Raw genomic sequence first — 17,102 nt, 5'->3', positions numbered from 1 at the left:
TTCTCTCAACTGACTTTCAACAATCCTGTGGGCGATACAAGCGTGAACAAAGCAAAGCAACCATCCATTTCAGAGAGCTGTTCGGCTTTTTCTGTGTTCAGGGCTTCGGTTTCAAAGGTCAGTAAACACACCTCTTCCTTCTAAAGGAGCCGTTGGTAATTCGTTCCTAAGAAGTCAGGGTCACCAGCAACGTGCTTGTGTTGCGTCTGCCACGGCCCCTGGTGGCCATCCTCCAAGAAATGCTGGAACAGAGGAAGCAGCTGACACCAAGTAAGAAGTGGTCAACAGTTGGGAGCAATGTGTGGGGGAAGGAGGGCCAGTGAGCAAACAGAGCATTTGGAAGAGAAGACCTTGGATGAACAAAGTTCAGTGTTATTTTGCAAGGAAGCCAAGTCTGTTGCAACTAAGATGAAGGTTGGCTCCAAGTTTCCAAGGCAGAAGATCCTAGGTCACTTAGAGGGACAACAACTCCAGTGAGGAAGGCAGAGAGGAGGCGGGCGCGTGGGCAGACAGGGAAGAAGGATGGGCAGTCAAGACTAGCACCTACCTACTCCAGAGAAAAGGAGGATATGGAAGGAGAAACAGTGAAAAGTCTCTGGGTCTTCCATTGAGTGGCAACTGACCCTTAGCTGACCCTCCAGGGGGTCTTGAGGGTTTTTTGTTTGGTTTTTGCTTTTTATTATTACTACTTTAATGAACATGTACAGAGATTTTGGATTTCCATTCATTCAGTGGGTTTTTAGAGGCCATCAATCTCAGGAGAGGAGATTGTCCCTTTTTCTCCTGCAGAGCTCTGAGCCACCGTACTGTGCACATTCACTTGATTCTAACACAGATCTTTCCCCTTGAACCTTCAGAATTCCTCCAATCCTGCCTTCAGCCATGTTTTCAAGCAGTCCAGCACTCGCCATTCACACAGAATTGGAGCAGAAGCTTGGTGACTTTCCTTTCACATTCTACAAAAAGAGGGAAGGGTGGCGCCACGCCATTTTTCATTCTTGGAAAATGGGACTGGCCGGGGAAGGATCTTGTCCTCTCAGCGTCGGGCCACCAGGGGTTGGAGTAGGCTGGGCAAGAACAAGGATTCTGAGGGATTGAACTTCACAGAAGTGGGTAATCCCTGACCAAGAAAACCGTCTCCGAGTAGGTATGTGCATGTCACAGTGCTAAAGCCGCTCAAACAAGTCAGACCACCTGTGATTTCGTTGATCGAACTTTCCAAGTATGAAGGAGGGCTTATTCTAAGAAACCAAGTTCTTTTAGGTGATAGTTTTAGTAAAAAGTGATGTGTCATAAAAACAATTCAGAATGAGCTTTACTTTTAAAAAAATGGAATATATATATATTTGCTCCTAAAAGGCCCTCTGCTAAGAATGCTTCTTTTTTAGGACAAATACTATACAATGCCACTGTTGTAGAATGAGGTAAGGGTAAGACTGAGAAAAACTGGATAAATTATATTTACTGCATTGAAGCCGATGAGGGAGAGAATAGTTTAAAAGTAATATATTTTAGGGCATTATGATTATCATAAGAGTCTGGAATGAGGGTTGCAGAGTGGAGTATACTCGGGGTGGAAGTGGGGGTGTGCAGGGGGGACTGTATACCAATGAAGGAGTTTTTCTTTTGCTTTTCAAGGAGAAGAGTGAACTGGGGGGAGGGGTGGGCAGGGAGAAAAGTGCAACAATGAATGAATGGAAATCCAAAATCTCTGTAGATGTTCATTGAAATTAATAAAAAAAAGAATGCTGCTTTTTTAAAATGAATTAAATTGTATTGGAAATCTATAGAGATGTGGTGGTGTATTTTTCCCCTTTTGTCATACGAATCCTATTTTTTTACATGCTTGTGTCCTTATTACACCCAGCTCTATACTTGGGACACATTGGGTGGCAAGGAGTTGCATTACCAAATCAGAGGCAAGCAGTTTAAATCCACTAGCTACTCCGAGAGAAAGATGGGCAATCTCTTCCTGTGCAATTTACAGCCTCAGACAACCTGCCGGAGAGTCAGCTATGAGTCGGTTCCAACTCAAGAGCACACAACACTTGTTTGTTGAGCGAATCAGTGCTGAAGACAGGATATAAAACATTTCTGATACTGGCGGTATTAACTGAAGTTCAAACACTCAGCATGAGCTAGTGACTGAGCCAAATACACACTTCATGTCTATTCTCTTGTCTCACCCTCTAATAATCCCTGTGAAACAGTCACTGTACCTGTACCCATTTTACAGGTGAGTTAACTGAGGTTCAAGACCAGGTGTGTTCAGCACGAAATGGAAGCTCTACCGTGGTGTTTGACAGCGTCTGAAGCCTCTATTCAACACACATTGTTTTAAAGGACTATATTGACTGTGGAAGCAGGAGAGGCATCCACCTCCAAAATAAGTTTGCCTCCAGAAGTTCTATGAACTTGAAGGAAAGATGGAAGTTTTGTGCTCAAAACTTTCATTCATAGGTTCGCCTATGACTCGATGGCACTTAACAACAACAACTGACTGTGTGGTGTGCTCAACAGATGGACCCGGGCCATGTGGAGAGACAGAGGGGCCGAGGAAGCCGGTTCCCCATCGAATGCCCACATCCCCACTCCTCAGGCCTTCGCTCCACCCCGTGTGCCCTCCCCAAGCCCTAAATCATTCCCAGGCCCTTTGTTCTTCCCCCACAGCTGCTCAGCCAATTACTCATTTTGAAATTACGATCACAGGTTGGAGTGCGACTTAAAATAATGTGCCAAATGTTCCATCTCTATGCCTTGATGAATAGAACGGATGTAAACGTAAAGCAGGGAGAGAAAAATGAAGACTTGGCTTTGTTGCTGACAAAAGGAAATCAGAGGCTGTGCGTGCTGCATGCGTTCACATTGGAGGGTCCCTTCCCCCGGGTGGCTGACCCATGGCAAGAGACCACGTGGCTGGCAGGGTGGCTGGGGGCGACCTGGCTGCAGATGGGGAGGGCAAAGGTCAGAGACTGCATGGGGTTTGCTGGAGCAGGAGGAGGACAGCGCTGAGGTTTCCAATTTCCAATTTCCTGTATGAGGCGCTGAGCTCCTCCTAGCCAGAGGTGGCCTTTGATAAACACAGTCCTGACGAATAAAGGCACATGCAGGACACATAAATAACTCCACAGGCCTGCTGTCACACAGGCCTCTGGACATAGAGGATGGGGGGGGGGGTGGTGACGGTGCCCAACAGAGAATGCACACCCCTGCCAACCACAAGATCGGTGGTTCAAGTTCACCCAGAGGCACACATGAAGAAAGGCCTGGTGTTTGATGTCCAAGCCATCAGCCACTGAAGACTCCACAGGGCACAGTATTGCACACAGGGCCAGTGTGTGCAGGCAGACAGGCCTGGAAAGGATGGGGCTCCTCCCTGCACTACAGTGGTTTCCCAGTTTTCCAGTGCTCCCTCTGTGTTGGGTACCAGGAGCCAAAAAAGCAAGTAGGAAAGAGGACATCCTGAGCAAATGGTGTGGGCGCCTATTTGACACAACCCTGCTTGCTGAGACTGAGGAGGACCTGAATCGCTTGCTGCAGAGTGTCAAGGACTGCAGCCTTCAATATGGATTGAAGCTCAATATCAAGAAGACAAAGATTCTCACCACTGGACCAATTGGCAGCATCAGAATGGATGGTGAAGAGATTGAGATTGTTCACAGCTTTAGTCTGCTTGGCTCCAAGTCAACACTCTTGACACCAGTAGCCAGGAAATTAAAAGACATCTTGCAATGGGAAAGTCAGCTATACAGGCCATGGTCTTTGCAATCATTTGTTATGCATCAGAGAGTTGGACAATAACCAAGGAGGATAGAAGGAGAATTGATGCCTTTGAGCTGTGGTGCTGGAGAAGAGTATTGAGAATACCATGGACTGCTAGAAAAACAAACAGATTTGTCCTGGAAAAGGTTAAACCAGGCAGCTCCCTGGAGGCAAGGATTCTGAGGCTCTGGCTAACATACTTTGGACATGTTATAAGGAGGGACTGGTCCTTGGAGAGGGACATCATGCTTGGTAGGGTGAAGGAACAGCGCAGGAGAGGAAGGCCCTCTATGAGGTGGATTGATTCAGTGACTGGGGTAATCGGGATGGGTGTGTCGGAGACAGTGCGATTGGCACAGGACAGAGCAGAGTTTAGGGCTCTTGTACATAGGGTCGTTATGAGTTGCAAGTGACTTAACAGCACATAACAACAACAACAGCAAAGAATAAGGATGTCACTTTAAAGACTAAGGCACATATGACCCAAACCATGGTCTTTTCAGTTGCTTCGTGCACATCTGAGAGTTGGTTAATGAATAAGGAAGACTGAAGATGAATCGATGCCTTTGAATTGTAGTGTTGGTGAAAAATATTGAATACCTCACAGACGTCAGATGACAGACAAATCTGTCTCGGAGGAATTGCAACCAGAGTGTTCCTTTGAGGCAAGGATGGTGAAACTTGGTCTCATACTTTGAGCGCATTGTCAGGAAAGGTCAGTCCTTGGGAAAAGGCAGCATGCTGGGCATGGTAGATGGTCAGAGAAAAAGGGAGGAAGACCTTCAAGGGAATGGATTGACAATCACTGTTACCATGCTCAAGCTAGTGGGAGCATGAGCATAGCACAGGACAGGGCAGGGTTCAGATCTGCCATTCACAGGGTTGCTATGAGTCATTCTCAACTTAACAACCACCACCACCACACCATAAGAGATGGCACAGCAAGGATGTGCTGTAATCCCAGTCCCAGCACCAATCACCCATTGAATGGGCCTCTCCCAGGAATCCAGTGAGGGCATGCTCCCAGGCCACTGTGAGTGCAAACTGCTCCCCAGACTCAGCCTGTTATCCTGCAGTGCCAGGCCTAAAGGGGCTCTTTGACTAAGATGGTTCTTCAGGCTCCACCCAGCCTCTTAGGGCAGCAAGGCAGCGTGCAGACAGAGCCACCACTTACCCACCAGTGACAGTGGGGACACCCTGTGCCTCTCCCTGTCTAACCTCCGCTGTGATCGTTCTCAGCTGCCATCAAATCAGCTCTTACTCTCCAGATAACCTCACTTGAAACCAGAAACAGTGGCCACATGCAAATGAAAGGAGGTGGTGGAAGGAAGGTGGAGGGAGGGTCAGCAAAAGAGGAGACCCCTCCAATGAGATGGACTAAAACAGCAGCTGCAGCAAAGGGCTTAAGTGTGTCAGTGATGATGAGGATGGCACAGGCTAGCATTCAGTTCTGCTGCTCACAGGGTTACTATGTGCTGGACTCCACTAGACTCGACAGCACCTAACACCACAACCATGATGTGCAAATGAGACACTGCCCGGCCCGCTTCCTGTTCATCCCCATCGGTGTGCTCACGTCCACTGCTCTGTTTCAGTCTAGCAGCTCATCTTCCAGCCCTACATCAAATCCTATTCTGTTGCTGTCCATGTGATTCTCACTGGCACATTTTCAGACATGGATCGCCAGGCCTTTCTTCCTAATCTTAGTCAGCAAGCTCCATTGACAATATCTGGTAACTAAACGACCATCAGCATAGCTTCCAGAATCTTCACAACCACCACAGTGCCACACACTGACAGATGGTGACCTCGTCTGCTACATGGACAGAATTCTGTCTCTGTCCCCGGTCAGTGGTGATGGTCAGATGAATCAGCCACATTGGTGAGCCATTAGGGATTTCCACTTGAACTAGGAGAAGCCTGGGAAAGCAGAAAGACCCTGTGTGGTGTGAACTGATAGGAGCATCTTTTCACACAGGATTCCTGGGGTTCTCCGTGAAGCCCGCTACCCCCTTGGCCATAAAGTCTGCTCACAAGATCCTCTCCAGTCCAGCCCCATCAGATGCTGGAGAGAAAAGTGGAGCCAGCTGCCTGCACCTCACCAGCCCCTGGATCTTTCTGCCCCCTTCTCAGGTGACCTTTCCAGCCTCTTTGCTGGTAAGTGGAGAAGCATGCCTTTCAGGAGTGACAGTTGACCATTCTGTTTCTGCTCTCCACTCGCTCAGCCACCCCAAGAGGGAGCTTAGACTCACCAGCATGGTGACAAGCAGTGTCAGGGTGTCAGGTGAGCATGAATTCTCTCCAGTCGCTGGCACCTCACTGCCAGCACCAGCAAGGTGTGGTGCTCAGCCAGCCAATGACTTCGCTGCTCTGGGCACCACCACCTGTCCAGGGCAGCATCTTCACGAGCCTGCTGATGCACATGCTTATCTCACCTTTGAAATCTTATCACAAGAGGTCATTTGTGCCGTTTCTCACATCTCTTCCTCAGCTGCAGCTGGGGGAGATGCAAGAAAGAGGGTGCCCTGGACTGATTCTTGGGTCTTTGCACAGGCAGATAGATATCCAGTTCACAGAGATGGCCACAGACATAATAGAAGGATCGAGTCATTGTTGTTGTTGTTGTTGTTGGGTTCCATCAACTCCACTTAAATTCGTTGTTGTTGTTCGATGTCAATATGACCCATAGCAACTCTATGAACAACAGTTACGAACCCTGTTCTGTCCTGCGCCATCCTCACAATCTCTGGCACAGTAGAAGCCCATTTGCTGCAGTCCCTGTATCAATCCACCTGGTTGAGGGTCTTCACCATCCCGCCACTTTCCCCAGCATGATGTCTATCTCCAATGAATAGCCTCTCCTAGCAACATCCCCAAAGTATGTGAGGTGAAGTGGCTGCACCTTCTCCAAGACATAAATGTTTATTCTTTTGGTAGTCCTTGGGATGTTCAGTGCTCTTCTCCAACACCACAGCTCAAAGGTATCAATTCTTCTTCTGTCATCCTTATTCACTGTCCAACTCTCAGACGCCCAAGAAGAGATTGAAAAGAGCATCACCTGAATCAAACACACCTTAGTCCTGAAACTGACATCATTGCTCCTCCATAATTGAAGTCCCTGACTAAAGACTTTTCCAGTGCAATGTTGTTGTTGTTGTTTATTGCCATTGAGTTGAGAAAAGGCCTAAAACCTTTCTGTAATTATCGTCATTTCTCCAAGTTCATAGAGTTTTCAGTGGCACGTGGTTTAGGAAGTGGATGCCACTCCTGCTTCCAAACCTGTCTTAAACTGGGAGCTCCACCAAACACTGTCCACCATGGGTAACTGTTATGGCATTTGACACCCCTATGGCACAAAGTGCAGCATCACAGCAAACCCAGTTTACTTCAGTGCAGCAAATTGATAGATGAGTGCTGTACAGCTTAGAAGAATGTTTCTCAAAAAATAAAATAATACTAGACCCTTGGGCCCAAGTAACTTTTAAATTTTTTAAATACAAGGGAGATAGATAGATGATAGAAAGATAGATAGATAGATAGATAGATAGATAGATAGATAGATAGATAATAGGTAGCTAGATAGAGAGATGATAGATATATCTTGTGTGTGTGTGGGGTGTGTGTGTGTGTGGGTGTGGGGGGGGTGTGGGTGTGTGTATGTGTGTAAAAAAAAAGCCTGAAGTCTTTCTATAACTAAAGTCGTTACTCCAAGTTCATAGAGTTTCCAGAGGCATGTGGTTTAAGTCTTCTTATTTCCTGACTGCTGGTACCAAGGGTGTTGATTGTTGGTCCAAGTAAGATGAAATTGTTGACAGTTCAATCTTCTATCCATCTATCATGATGTTGCATATCGGTCCAGTGGTGAGAACTTTTGTTTTCTTGACATTGATATTCAATCCATATTGAAGGCTATATGCTTTGATCTTCTGCAGCAAGTGCTTCTAGTTGTCCTCACTCTCATAAAGCAAGGATGTTTCAGCTGTATAATGGAAGTTATTGGTAAGTTTTTCTCCCATTCTGATTCCAGTCTTCTTCATAAAGTCCAGCTTCTCAAATAATTTGCTCAGCATGCAGACTGGAGATAAAATACAACCCTGCACACACCTTTCTTCATTTTAAACCATTTAGTATTACCTTGCTCTGTTCACAGAACAGCCTCTTGGTCTAGGTATAGATTTCTCATGAGCACAATTAACTGTTCTGGGAATTCCATTCTTCTCAATGTTACTCATAATTTGTTATGATCCACACAGAGCCTATGAATAACAGGTCAGAATCTCGCCCTATGAAGCACCATCTTCATTTAAAAAAAAAGTCACAGGTGACTCATTTTTTTCTTTTGTGTATGTGTGTGCATACACATGTGTATGGGTTTCCTTCTTTGCAAACCTTGGTGTTTAATAGAGAAGAGCCGTCAACAGGAAGGAAAAAGACTTGAGCCCTGGCAGCTCCCTAGATCTCACCCCTGTCCCTACAATGTGAGCCTGTTCTCTCCCTCCAGGCCCATCCTCTCACAGAAACAAGGAGCAGGGGAAACTACCCAATGATGAGCTGCTGCATTTCTCCTTGTGATGGTGGTGACTTTTGGAGAAACTTCTGGAAATAGAAAACCATTTCCAAATACACAAACACCATAAAAATCCCCTAAGTGGCAAGTGATTGTCACAGCTGGGAAGCCTGAGTGTGTGCTACAAGCTGAGCTCCCCCTCGTCCTTTACAGGGGTCTTCTTAGATCCATAAGAACCTCGAAGTCTGTTCAACATTACAGAGGAAGGAAGATTGGAGGCCGTGGAAGGGAAGTCATTGCCTCACAGGGCACAGTCTGTCCAAAGCCACGGTCAAACTTGGTCTCTTTACACTGCCTCCATCATGATATAACCAAAGAGATCTAAAATAGTCTCATCAGTGAGGAAGAGTTAACTCCTTTTGTTGTTGTTGTTAGGTGCTTTGACTCACAGTGACTCTGTGAACAGCACATCTGAACTTCGTCCTGTCCTAACCACCCTCACCACATACTCGAGCCCACTGTTGCAGTCATTGTCAGTCCATCTCTCTGAGGGTCTCCCTGTCTTTCTCTGACCCTCCACCTTTCCCCGCATGCTGTCTTTTTCCAAGGATTGAACCCCTACACCCCCCCCCCGACAATATACACAAAGTACATGAGACAAAGTTTCACCATCTTAGCTACTGGAAAACGGACACTCTTGAAAGCAAACCTATTTCCAAACTTGGGGTTAATGATAAAGCTGGTGAAATGCACACGACTCACTGGTCCTCTCCTCCTTTATCAATATGTGCCTTGGGTTCGGATGCCAAGTCAAATTTCTCCAGCACTAAATCCTTGATGGTAACTTATTAAGAGTAAACCAAAGTTTGCCTTAAGAAAAAAGCAAATACACGGACTTTCCATACACTGCCCAGCCGAGGTCACTTCCTGGTCCCCTGTTGACTCGGGCTGTAATCTCAGATAAGTGACAATGCACTTTCTGTCCAGCATCCCAGCTGCAAGGCCAGGGTGGGAGCCCAGCACCAAGCTCACCCCGGACACGGGCAGAGTAAGCGGCATCTTCAGTGAGGCCTGCACCCTCCCTGAGAAGGCCCAGATAATAACGTCCTGCAGACAGGGTACAAAGTCCGACGTTCTGGAGTAGTCATGGCCGTTTGTCTTCGGGTCTTTGATTGCCAGGCCACCTGCACCACTCTGCCATCCACACCCACTCGCAGCTCTCAGAGCAGGCAGGCTGGACGGAGGTCCATTCTGGATTCCCAGGCAGAGAGAAGGAGAATAAAGTCGACAAGAGGCAACTTGAGTCACACAGTGAGCCTTTTCAAAGAAACAAACAAAAATAGCCAGAAGTGGGTCAGCGTTTACTGGGAGGCTGGAGACAGAAACTGGGCCACACTTCAAGTCTGCATGCTCTGGGGAGACAGAGAGCTTCAGTGCTAAATAAAAAGTCACACCTTTCCAATGTGATCCTCTGTTTTGACTTGATTTCTTCTCTGTGTCTTTTGAACAAGAAGCACACACAAACTCTCCCCAAAAAAAATTATTTTATGTTGAATCCTTGCTCCATTTTTTCATTCCCAGGCTCAAGGTAAAAAAAATATATTTCAAAGTAACACATTTTAGAAGCAGTCATGAAGGAGAAATGTAACCCACACTTTGCCTATTTTTAGGGTTCTTCGATCTAGGTGCATCATGCTGAGAGAAGGGGCAACGATGCAGATAAGTAAGCACCGTGCAGTCAGGTGGTTTATCTCTCTCTCAAGCACACATTTCTCACACTGGCACCCACACATTCAGGTGGTCACACACATGCCATGCACACATACACGTGTGTACCTAGTACACAATGCACACGCACCACATGCATGCACATTTACACACGTTACACAAGAAGGGCATGTGTGAACATTCATACACATGCATATGTACTCTCACACACACGGCACAAACAGCATTCATACAGTCACACACAATGCACACTCAAAACATGTGTGTGTGCACTCACATGCAATACACACCTATGTGTGAGCTCACACAACACATATGTATGTCTGGGCATGTGCACACGACATCCATGTGTACTCACCCACCTTGCACACCCAAAACATGTGCACATTCTCACACACTCACATATACAAACAATTCGCAAATAGCATACATACATATTCACATAAAATGCACTCAAAATATGTTTGTACAGTTGCAACGCACATGCAACGTGTGGGTATGTTCACATACATTGACCACTTACCACCTGTGTGTGCACTCACATGTATGATACACACATCTAGGTGCACTCGCACATGTGTGTGCACTCACAGTATATACACCAATAAGCTTATATACATGTGTGTTGTCACACGTGTGTGCTCACACGGTATACACGCACTGTCACACACAATGCACACACACTATAAACACATATAGAGACACATAGCACCCCGCCTGATTTGGTGCACGTGGGTGTTTCTATTCATTTATACACATCCTCGTATCACGATAAGCACGGAGTATACATGTAACACCTGTGCCCACAGTACACAGGGTCACACCCGGCACTCAGATGCACACAGCGCCATGTGCACACAGTACAATACAGACATACAGTCCTCACGCAGGAACCCAGCATGCATCTGTATACACTGTGTGTGCATAGGCTGCTCATGTTCACGCCTGATATGCACATACATTTAATCTGTACACACGGTACCTGTACACAAACACACAGAGAACATGTACATGGCACATGTAAACATGCAGCACACATGTACAGGGCACACACATAGAACACAAGTATAAAACACACACAGAGTATAGAGTATTGCACACAGCATCCATACACACAGAGCAGTCGCCTCACACACATAAACACAGGTGTACATGCACAGCACATACACACAGGATGTTCACGTGGGGGACAGTGCACACACAGAGAACACTCAGCATACATCCACAGCGAATTGCACAAGGCATGCATGAACACACACATAGATGTACCGCACACATATACACACAGCACATACGCACAGTATGTACACACAGTCTGTTCACGTAGGGACTGTGCACACACATAGAACACACTCAGGCATAATACAGAAAGTGACCCTGTCTTGCCCTGTCACTGAAAGAGGTGGGCCCTTCTTGTCAGCTCCCACACTTGGCAAAGTAGGTTTCCTGTGGCCTCAGTGATGCGTTGGGGGCAGATTTCTCAGGATTACCAAAGGACCAGAAGGCAGGGCAACCTGGTGCGCACCCCGCACAGACCTGCTCTTCAGCTGCAGGTCACCAGCTGTGGCCGAGGGACCAGAGGGTCAGTGGTGGTGATGATCTGACTGCACATCAAGACTTCTTCTGGACACTGTCTGCCCAAAGTTGACTGAAGTATCTATCACAGGAAATAGAGCCACAGTGACTTGGGGAGGAACAGTGAATGGAAGAGATTGCCAGCATTTTGCCCTCCCTCTTTGGTGGTCAAGTGGATAGGCTGTTGCACTGCCAGCTCAAAGGCAAGCAGTTCAAGTCCACCAGCTACTCTGCAGGGGAAAGATGGGCAGTGTTCTCCCATGAAATTTGTTGTTGTTGTTGTTTAATGCCGTCGAGTCGTAGACCACTCATAGCGACCCTATGAACGAACAGCCTGAACACTTCGTACATAGAGTTTCCAGAGGCAAGCCATTTTGGAAGTGGAGGGTCAGCTATGAGTCAGTTCCAATGATTTTGACTTTTGGACTCTCATGGAGGGAGAACCAAAGAAGGAGTTGATTAAAGATAGGTCATACACACCAGGACAGAGGTCTGTTCAAGGCTGAGTCCTGACACAGAACACCGTCAAGGCCTAAAACAGCCCCCCCACACACAGACACACACCCCCCAGGCCAAAAGAACTTTCTGTCCTGTGGTCAGGTAGCCATGTCACACAGGAATGGGCTCTGTTTACTTTTGTTTCAAAACAAGACCTTGGGTACTAGAAGCACTTGTCTACCACAAAGCCTACCAAGTTTGCCTCAGAGAAAGTTGGGTTTCCGGAAGGACGTGATATTTACCTGTGCTTGAAAACTCCCAAAGGGCCAAGCCCAGGGAGAAGCCTGGCTGGTGTGAATTTTATGTTTGTGTAATTCTTCTCATTTTTACAGATCTGCTTGTTGTGAATCTAGTCTCAAAGATTAGTTAAACAACAACATATTGGGAAAATAAGCAAGACTAGCTCTTCCCCCCTCTTTGTACCTTGGGGTTTTCAGGATAGGATTTTGGAGGCAGGAAAGGAAGCTACTCAATCAAGATCAAGTCCTTAAAAGTTTAGGCAAAATTCCCTTTTTCTATCACCAATTTTAAAACAAACAAACAAAAAAAGACAAAGTCACACAAGAGAGGAAATGAAAAGGGAGATTTTTAGATTTCTCATCTGTCCAGAAAGCCCCAGCCTGTTTCAGAACGTGTCGGGGTGACTGTTGGGCCTGCGGTTACCACTCTGTAATCCCATGAGGCCTTGCATCACCCCCACTATATCAACAAGGAAGTGCTAGCCCCACACCACAGGCTGGCTTAGTTTCTAAGCCCACATGTTGCTTTAGAAGGTTTTTAAACAAGAGACTTTCCTGTTTTTGAAATCCGTGAATCCACAGGTCTTGCAGGTTACTCAAATTATCTTATCGCTTGAAGCAACCGCTGGCATCAGTTTCAAAACTGCTTACTAGAGCCCTCCCTCCCCCTCACAGTACATACATCTATTTGCTCTCAGGAATCTTTATTTACAGTATCTTATTGCCAACTGCTGACACAGAAGGGAAAAAATACTAGTTATTAAGCTTTATGGTTAAAACATTTGCACTAGACACCATGTATTATTAACAGACCTCAGGCAAAACAACAATTCAACAAAGAAAATTCAACAGAAATGAGGTTTGGATCCTAGCAATGCTTCTGAACACAGCCAGACTAATTTTTATGCAAATGCATACACATTCTTGCAAATAGAGTGAAAAGAAATCATAATAATTCATCAGGAGCTGCTATAATTATCATGGGAGGTGCAGCAAGTCTATTTAGAGTGACTTTAAGTATGTTTTAAGTATGATCAAAAGTTATCTCAATCCAGCAAATGCTGTCCAGGTTGCCAGAAAATAAATGCAGAAACCTATGGAGAAATGCTACAAGGGAGGTGGGTGAAGGATGCCAAATATGCCACTTAAAACCTCAATGGAATGCAAGGCAGACTAGTTGTTCTCTTGGGGGAAAAAAAATTTAAATCCGATTAAAGAGCACATTGTGGAATGATGAGCTAAATCCGTAAACATCTTCCTGCTCAGCACAGCGGCTCAAGAACAAAGTGCCAAAGCCAACGGCTGTGTTTGATAGTCATCTGCTGGTTGAAGTACTAGCCTGGCCGGAAGCCATCTTGCCTGGATCAACAAGAGCCCAGGGAATTTGTCATCAGCTTCCCGGCTGGAAGCAGCCATCCTCAGAGTGCAGGCCTGAGCAAAGGGCTTCTGGAAGGTGGTGTGTGAAGGTTCTGTTTGCAGTAACCACCCAATCGAGTGCAGATAAACAGCCAGTGAACTGGACTCTGCAGCTGCTGCCAGTGACCTCTAAACTCACTTCACAAAAGCCACAGGACAGCAAGGCAGAGAGCAGGCACTTACCTCATCTCACACATGCCCCTGTTGGGGCTAAGAATGAACACTGAGCTCATATGTCTTAGACAAGGTGCAACCAGGGTTCTCCTTAGAAGCAAGGATGACAAAATTTTATCTCACAGACTTTGGGCTTGTTGTTAAGAAGAGGCTATTCTTTGGGAAAAAACATCATCATACAGGAAAGGTGGAGGGTCAGAGAAAGAGAAGGCAACCCTCAAGGGGATGGATACAGTGATTGCAGCAATGAGCTCAAGTACATCACAGAGGACATAGGGTAAGGCAGGATTCAGATCTGTTGTTAATATGGTTGCTATGGGTCAGACTCATCTCGATAACACCTAACAACAACACTCCAAAAAAGCATCTTTTTCCAGAAAGGGCCTGCTATCTGTGCTGTGTTGTTCTTAGTTATTGGAATTGATGCATAGCTGACCCTCCAGCTGGTTTTCAGAGGCAGTAAATAGCACAGGAGGAAACTGTCACTATTTCTCTCACAGAGCAGCTAGTGAATTCGAACCACGTGCCTTTGGGTTGGCAGCGCAGCTCCTTGCAACTGGCCATTTTGTTTCTCTTCTATTCTCCTGCATTCCAATAACTCTGCCGGCAGTAAAGTGCTGAGGTAACGGTCGGAAAGCACTGTGCTGGGGTTTTTATGTTTGAGGAAGGACTCTTTCCAAATAGTAGTAGTAACCTTTCTTTTATGAAATGTTGGGTGTCAATGATGCAATGCCAGGACGTGCCAGTCATAAATCCCACTAGAGCTCAGAGCCCATTCTTTATGGCGCAACACAACACATCTTTTGGGGGGGCGGGGGGAATATAATCATATAGAAGAATTCCTTCCAGAGAATTCCAGACAAAATCCTACTAAAAACTTTTTTTTAACTCTTTGGAGGATTGTTAATAATTGTTAGCAATAATTTACTATGTTTATATGGAAAATACCCCACTCTTTAACCTTTTTTTAAACCATAATACCTTTTATTCTTTCCCCCTTTGGTAAACCTATTACCACAAAACCAACTATCCAGAAACGATTGAACCATTTTCTGATCCATTTAGGCCAGGAAGCTCTTGTCAGGCCTACACTGAATTGGCCGGGCACTTGCTCAAGCACCCGCCCCTGGCATAGGCCCTGTAGACCCGGCTTTGTGCTTTCTCTGCAGGGGGTGAGCATTGCCCAATGGACAAAGCATCGACACTCCCCTTTCATGGCTCTGCTGATGCCCCACCCCCGGGCCTGCTTCCAGGGCCATGGGTTGCGTGTTCCCAGAACCCAGGGCCTTCCAGCACCTGTGCCAACAAGGGCACTAGGTAATGGCACATCCTGACCAAGGAGGCACTGCTGTAGAAATTCTCATCATTTACAGAACAAATACCAAGGTCATTGGTCATTTGAGATCATTACCAACTTCACCATCTCGGACCAACAAAGCAAGGAGGGAAATAACATAGACAGGCAAGCATCCTCACTGCCGTGCAGTTAGAACTGACCCATAACTGACCTTCCAGAACGTTTTCAGAGGCTATAAATAATCCGGGAGGAGATAGCCCATCTTTCTCCTCACGAGCCCCTGATGGATTGGAACTGCCTCCGAGTTAGCCACACTCACTAGGCCACCAGGGCTCTCTAGACTTTATCAGAAAAGAAAGCACCACTTTATATGCAAAACTTCCCATGTTATAGGGTGCTCTCTCAACTCTTTGCTTTGAATTCTTCAAGAAATTCCCCCAAGCTAGTTGGAGAGATTGCTGGGAAAAATAACTGATCTTGTGTTATTCTTGAAGGTATGACCTCCAATCACAAATATTCAATGCAATTATAAGCAATCTTTAAAGCTCACTGAAAATAGAGTGTTATCATTAATTTGTTTAAAGATACTAAAAAAAAAAAAAAAAAGAGAGAGAGCACACTAAACAAGGAATCTCCAAGGGTCCATCATTCTATTCAATAATAACTCAGAACTTCCTACACTTGCTGATCTCTTTTTTTGGGGGGGGGGGTGTCTTTTTTTCTTTGCTGAATATTTTAAACAAAATCCTAGGCTGAATGCATCTCACTCTTCTGTACTAGAGATGAATCATGAAGAGCACGAATATTTTCTTGCAGAGCCCATGAGATGACTTTTAATGGCAGTGCTGGAAGAAGCTAACTTGAGAAGACTGAGGAGCCATGATGTCAGTTTGAGGACTAATGTGCATTTGATTCAGGATATGGTCTTTCTTATCACTTGCTATTCATCTGAGAGTTAGACAATGAATCAAGATAACAGTTCTTACTGAGGCCTTTGAATTGTGGAGTTGGAGAAAAGTACTGACTATCCCGTGGACTGAAGAATAACAGATATGTCTTGGAGAAGAAAAGTGAAGCCAAAGTGTTCCTTGGAGGAAAAGATATTGAAGCTTCATCTCACATACTTTGGAAATGTTGCTTGGAGAGGCTGTTCCTTGGAGAGGAACATCATGCTTAGAGAGGTGGAGGGTTGGTGAAAGAGAGGAAGACCCTCACCTAGGTGCATTGACATAGTAACTCCAGCAATGGGCTGCAGAGTTGGTGTGTCAGAGATTGTGAGAATAGCACAAGACCAGACAGGCTTCAGATCTGTTACTCATATGGTCACTATGGGTCGTACTCAACTCAATGGCATTTAACAACAACAAAAACTAGTGGATAGTGAGGCTCAAATGACCACAACCCACACTCCAAAAGTGCCACGTTTCCAAGTAGCCTGGAAGAAGCAGTGTTCTGGCTTCTAACAGATTACTATGTTGTTGTTTACTGGTGAGTTGGAACTGACCCCTTTCCAAACCTCCAGCAGGTTTTCAGAGGCTGTAAATAGCATGGCAGGAGAATGCGCATCTTTCTCTCATGCTCAAGCAATAGAGAGATGGAAGATGAGAAAGTGTTTGAAAAAGGAGCATAAATACATGGGTCATCATATCAGTAGGTTGAGTTGTAGAGCTGGAAGTTTAACTTTAATTACTTACATCATTAGCAGTTTATATAGCTAAGGAAGTAAATGTTTTAAAACTGTTTTAACCTGTGTCTGGGACTGCGCTGCCTTGCATTACAGGTGGCATGTACCTGCTAGTCTGCCAGGTCAGTCTGCTAACCAAGATCACGGTGGCATGTCTGCAGTGGTGGTGGTGGTGGTGGTGGTGGTGATGGTGGCATGTCTGCAGTGGTGGTGGTGGCAGTG

The sequence above is a fragment of the Elephantulus edwardii genome, unplaced genomic scaffold, assembly GCF_000299155.1.
Source record: "Elephantulus edwardii isolate Elephantulus edwardi_28Jun2011 unplaced genomic scaffold, EleEdw1.0 scaffold00166, whole genome shotgun sequence".
Taxonomy (NCBI): Eukaryota; Metazoa; Chordata; class Mammalia; order Macroscelidea; family Macroscelididae; genus Elephantulus; species Elephantulus edwardii.
This window is presented reverse-complemented; position numbering follows the sequence as displayed.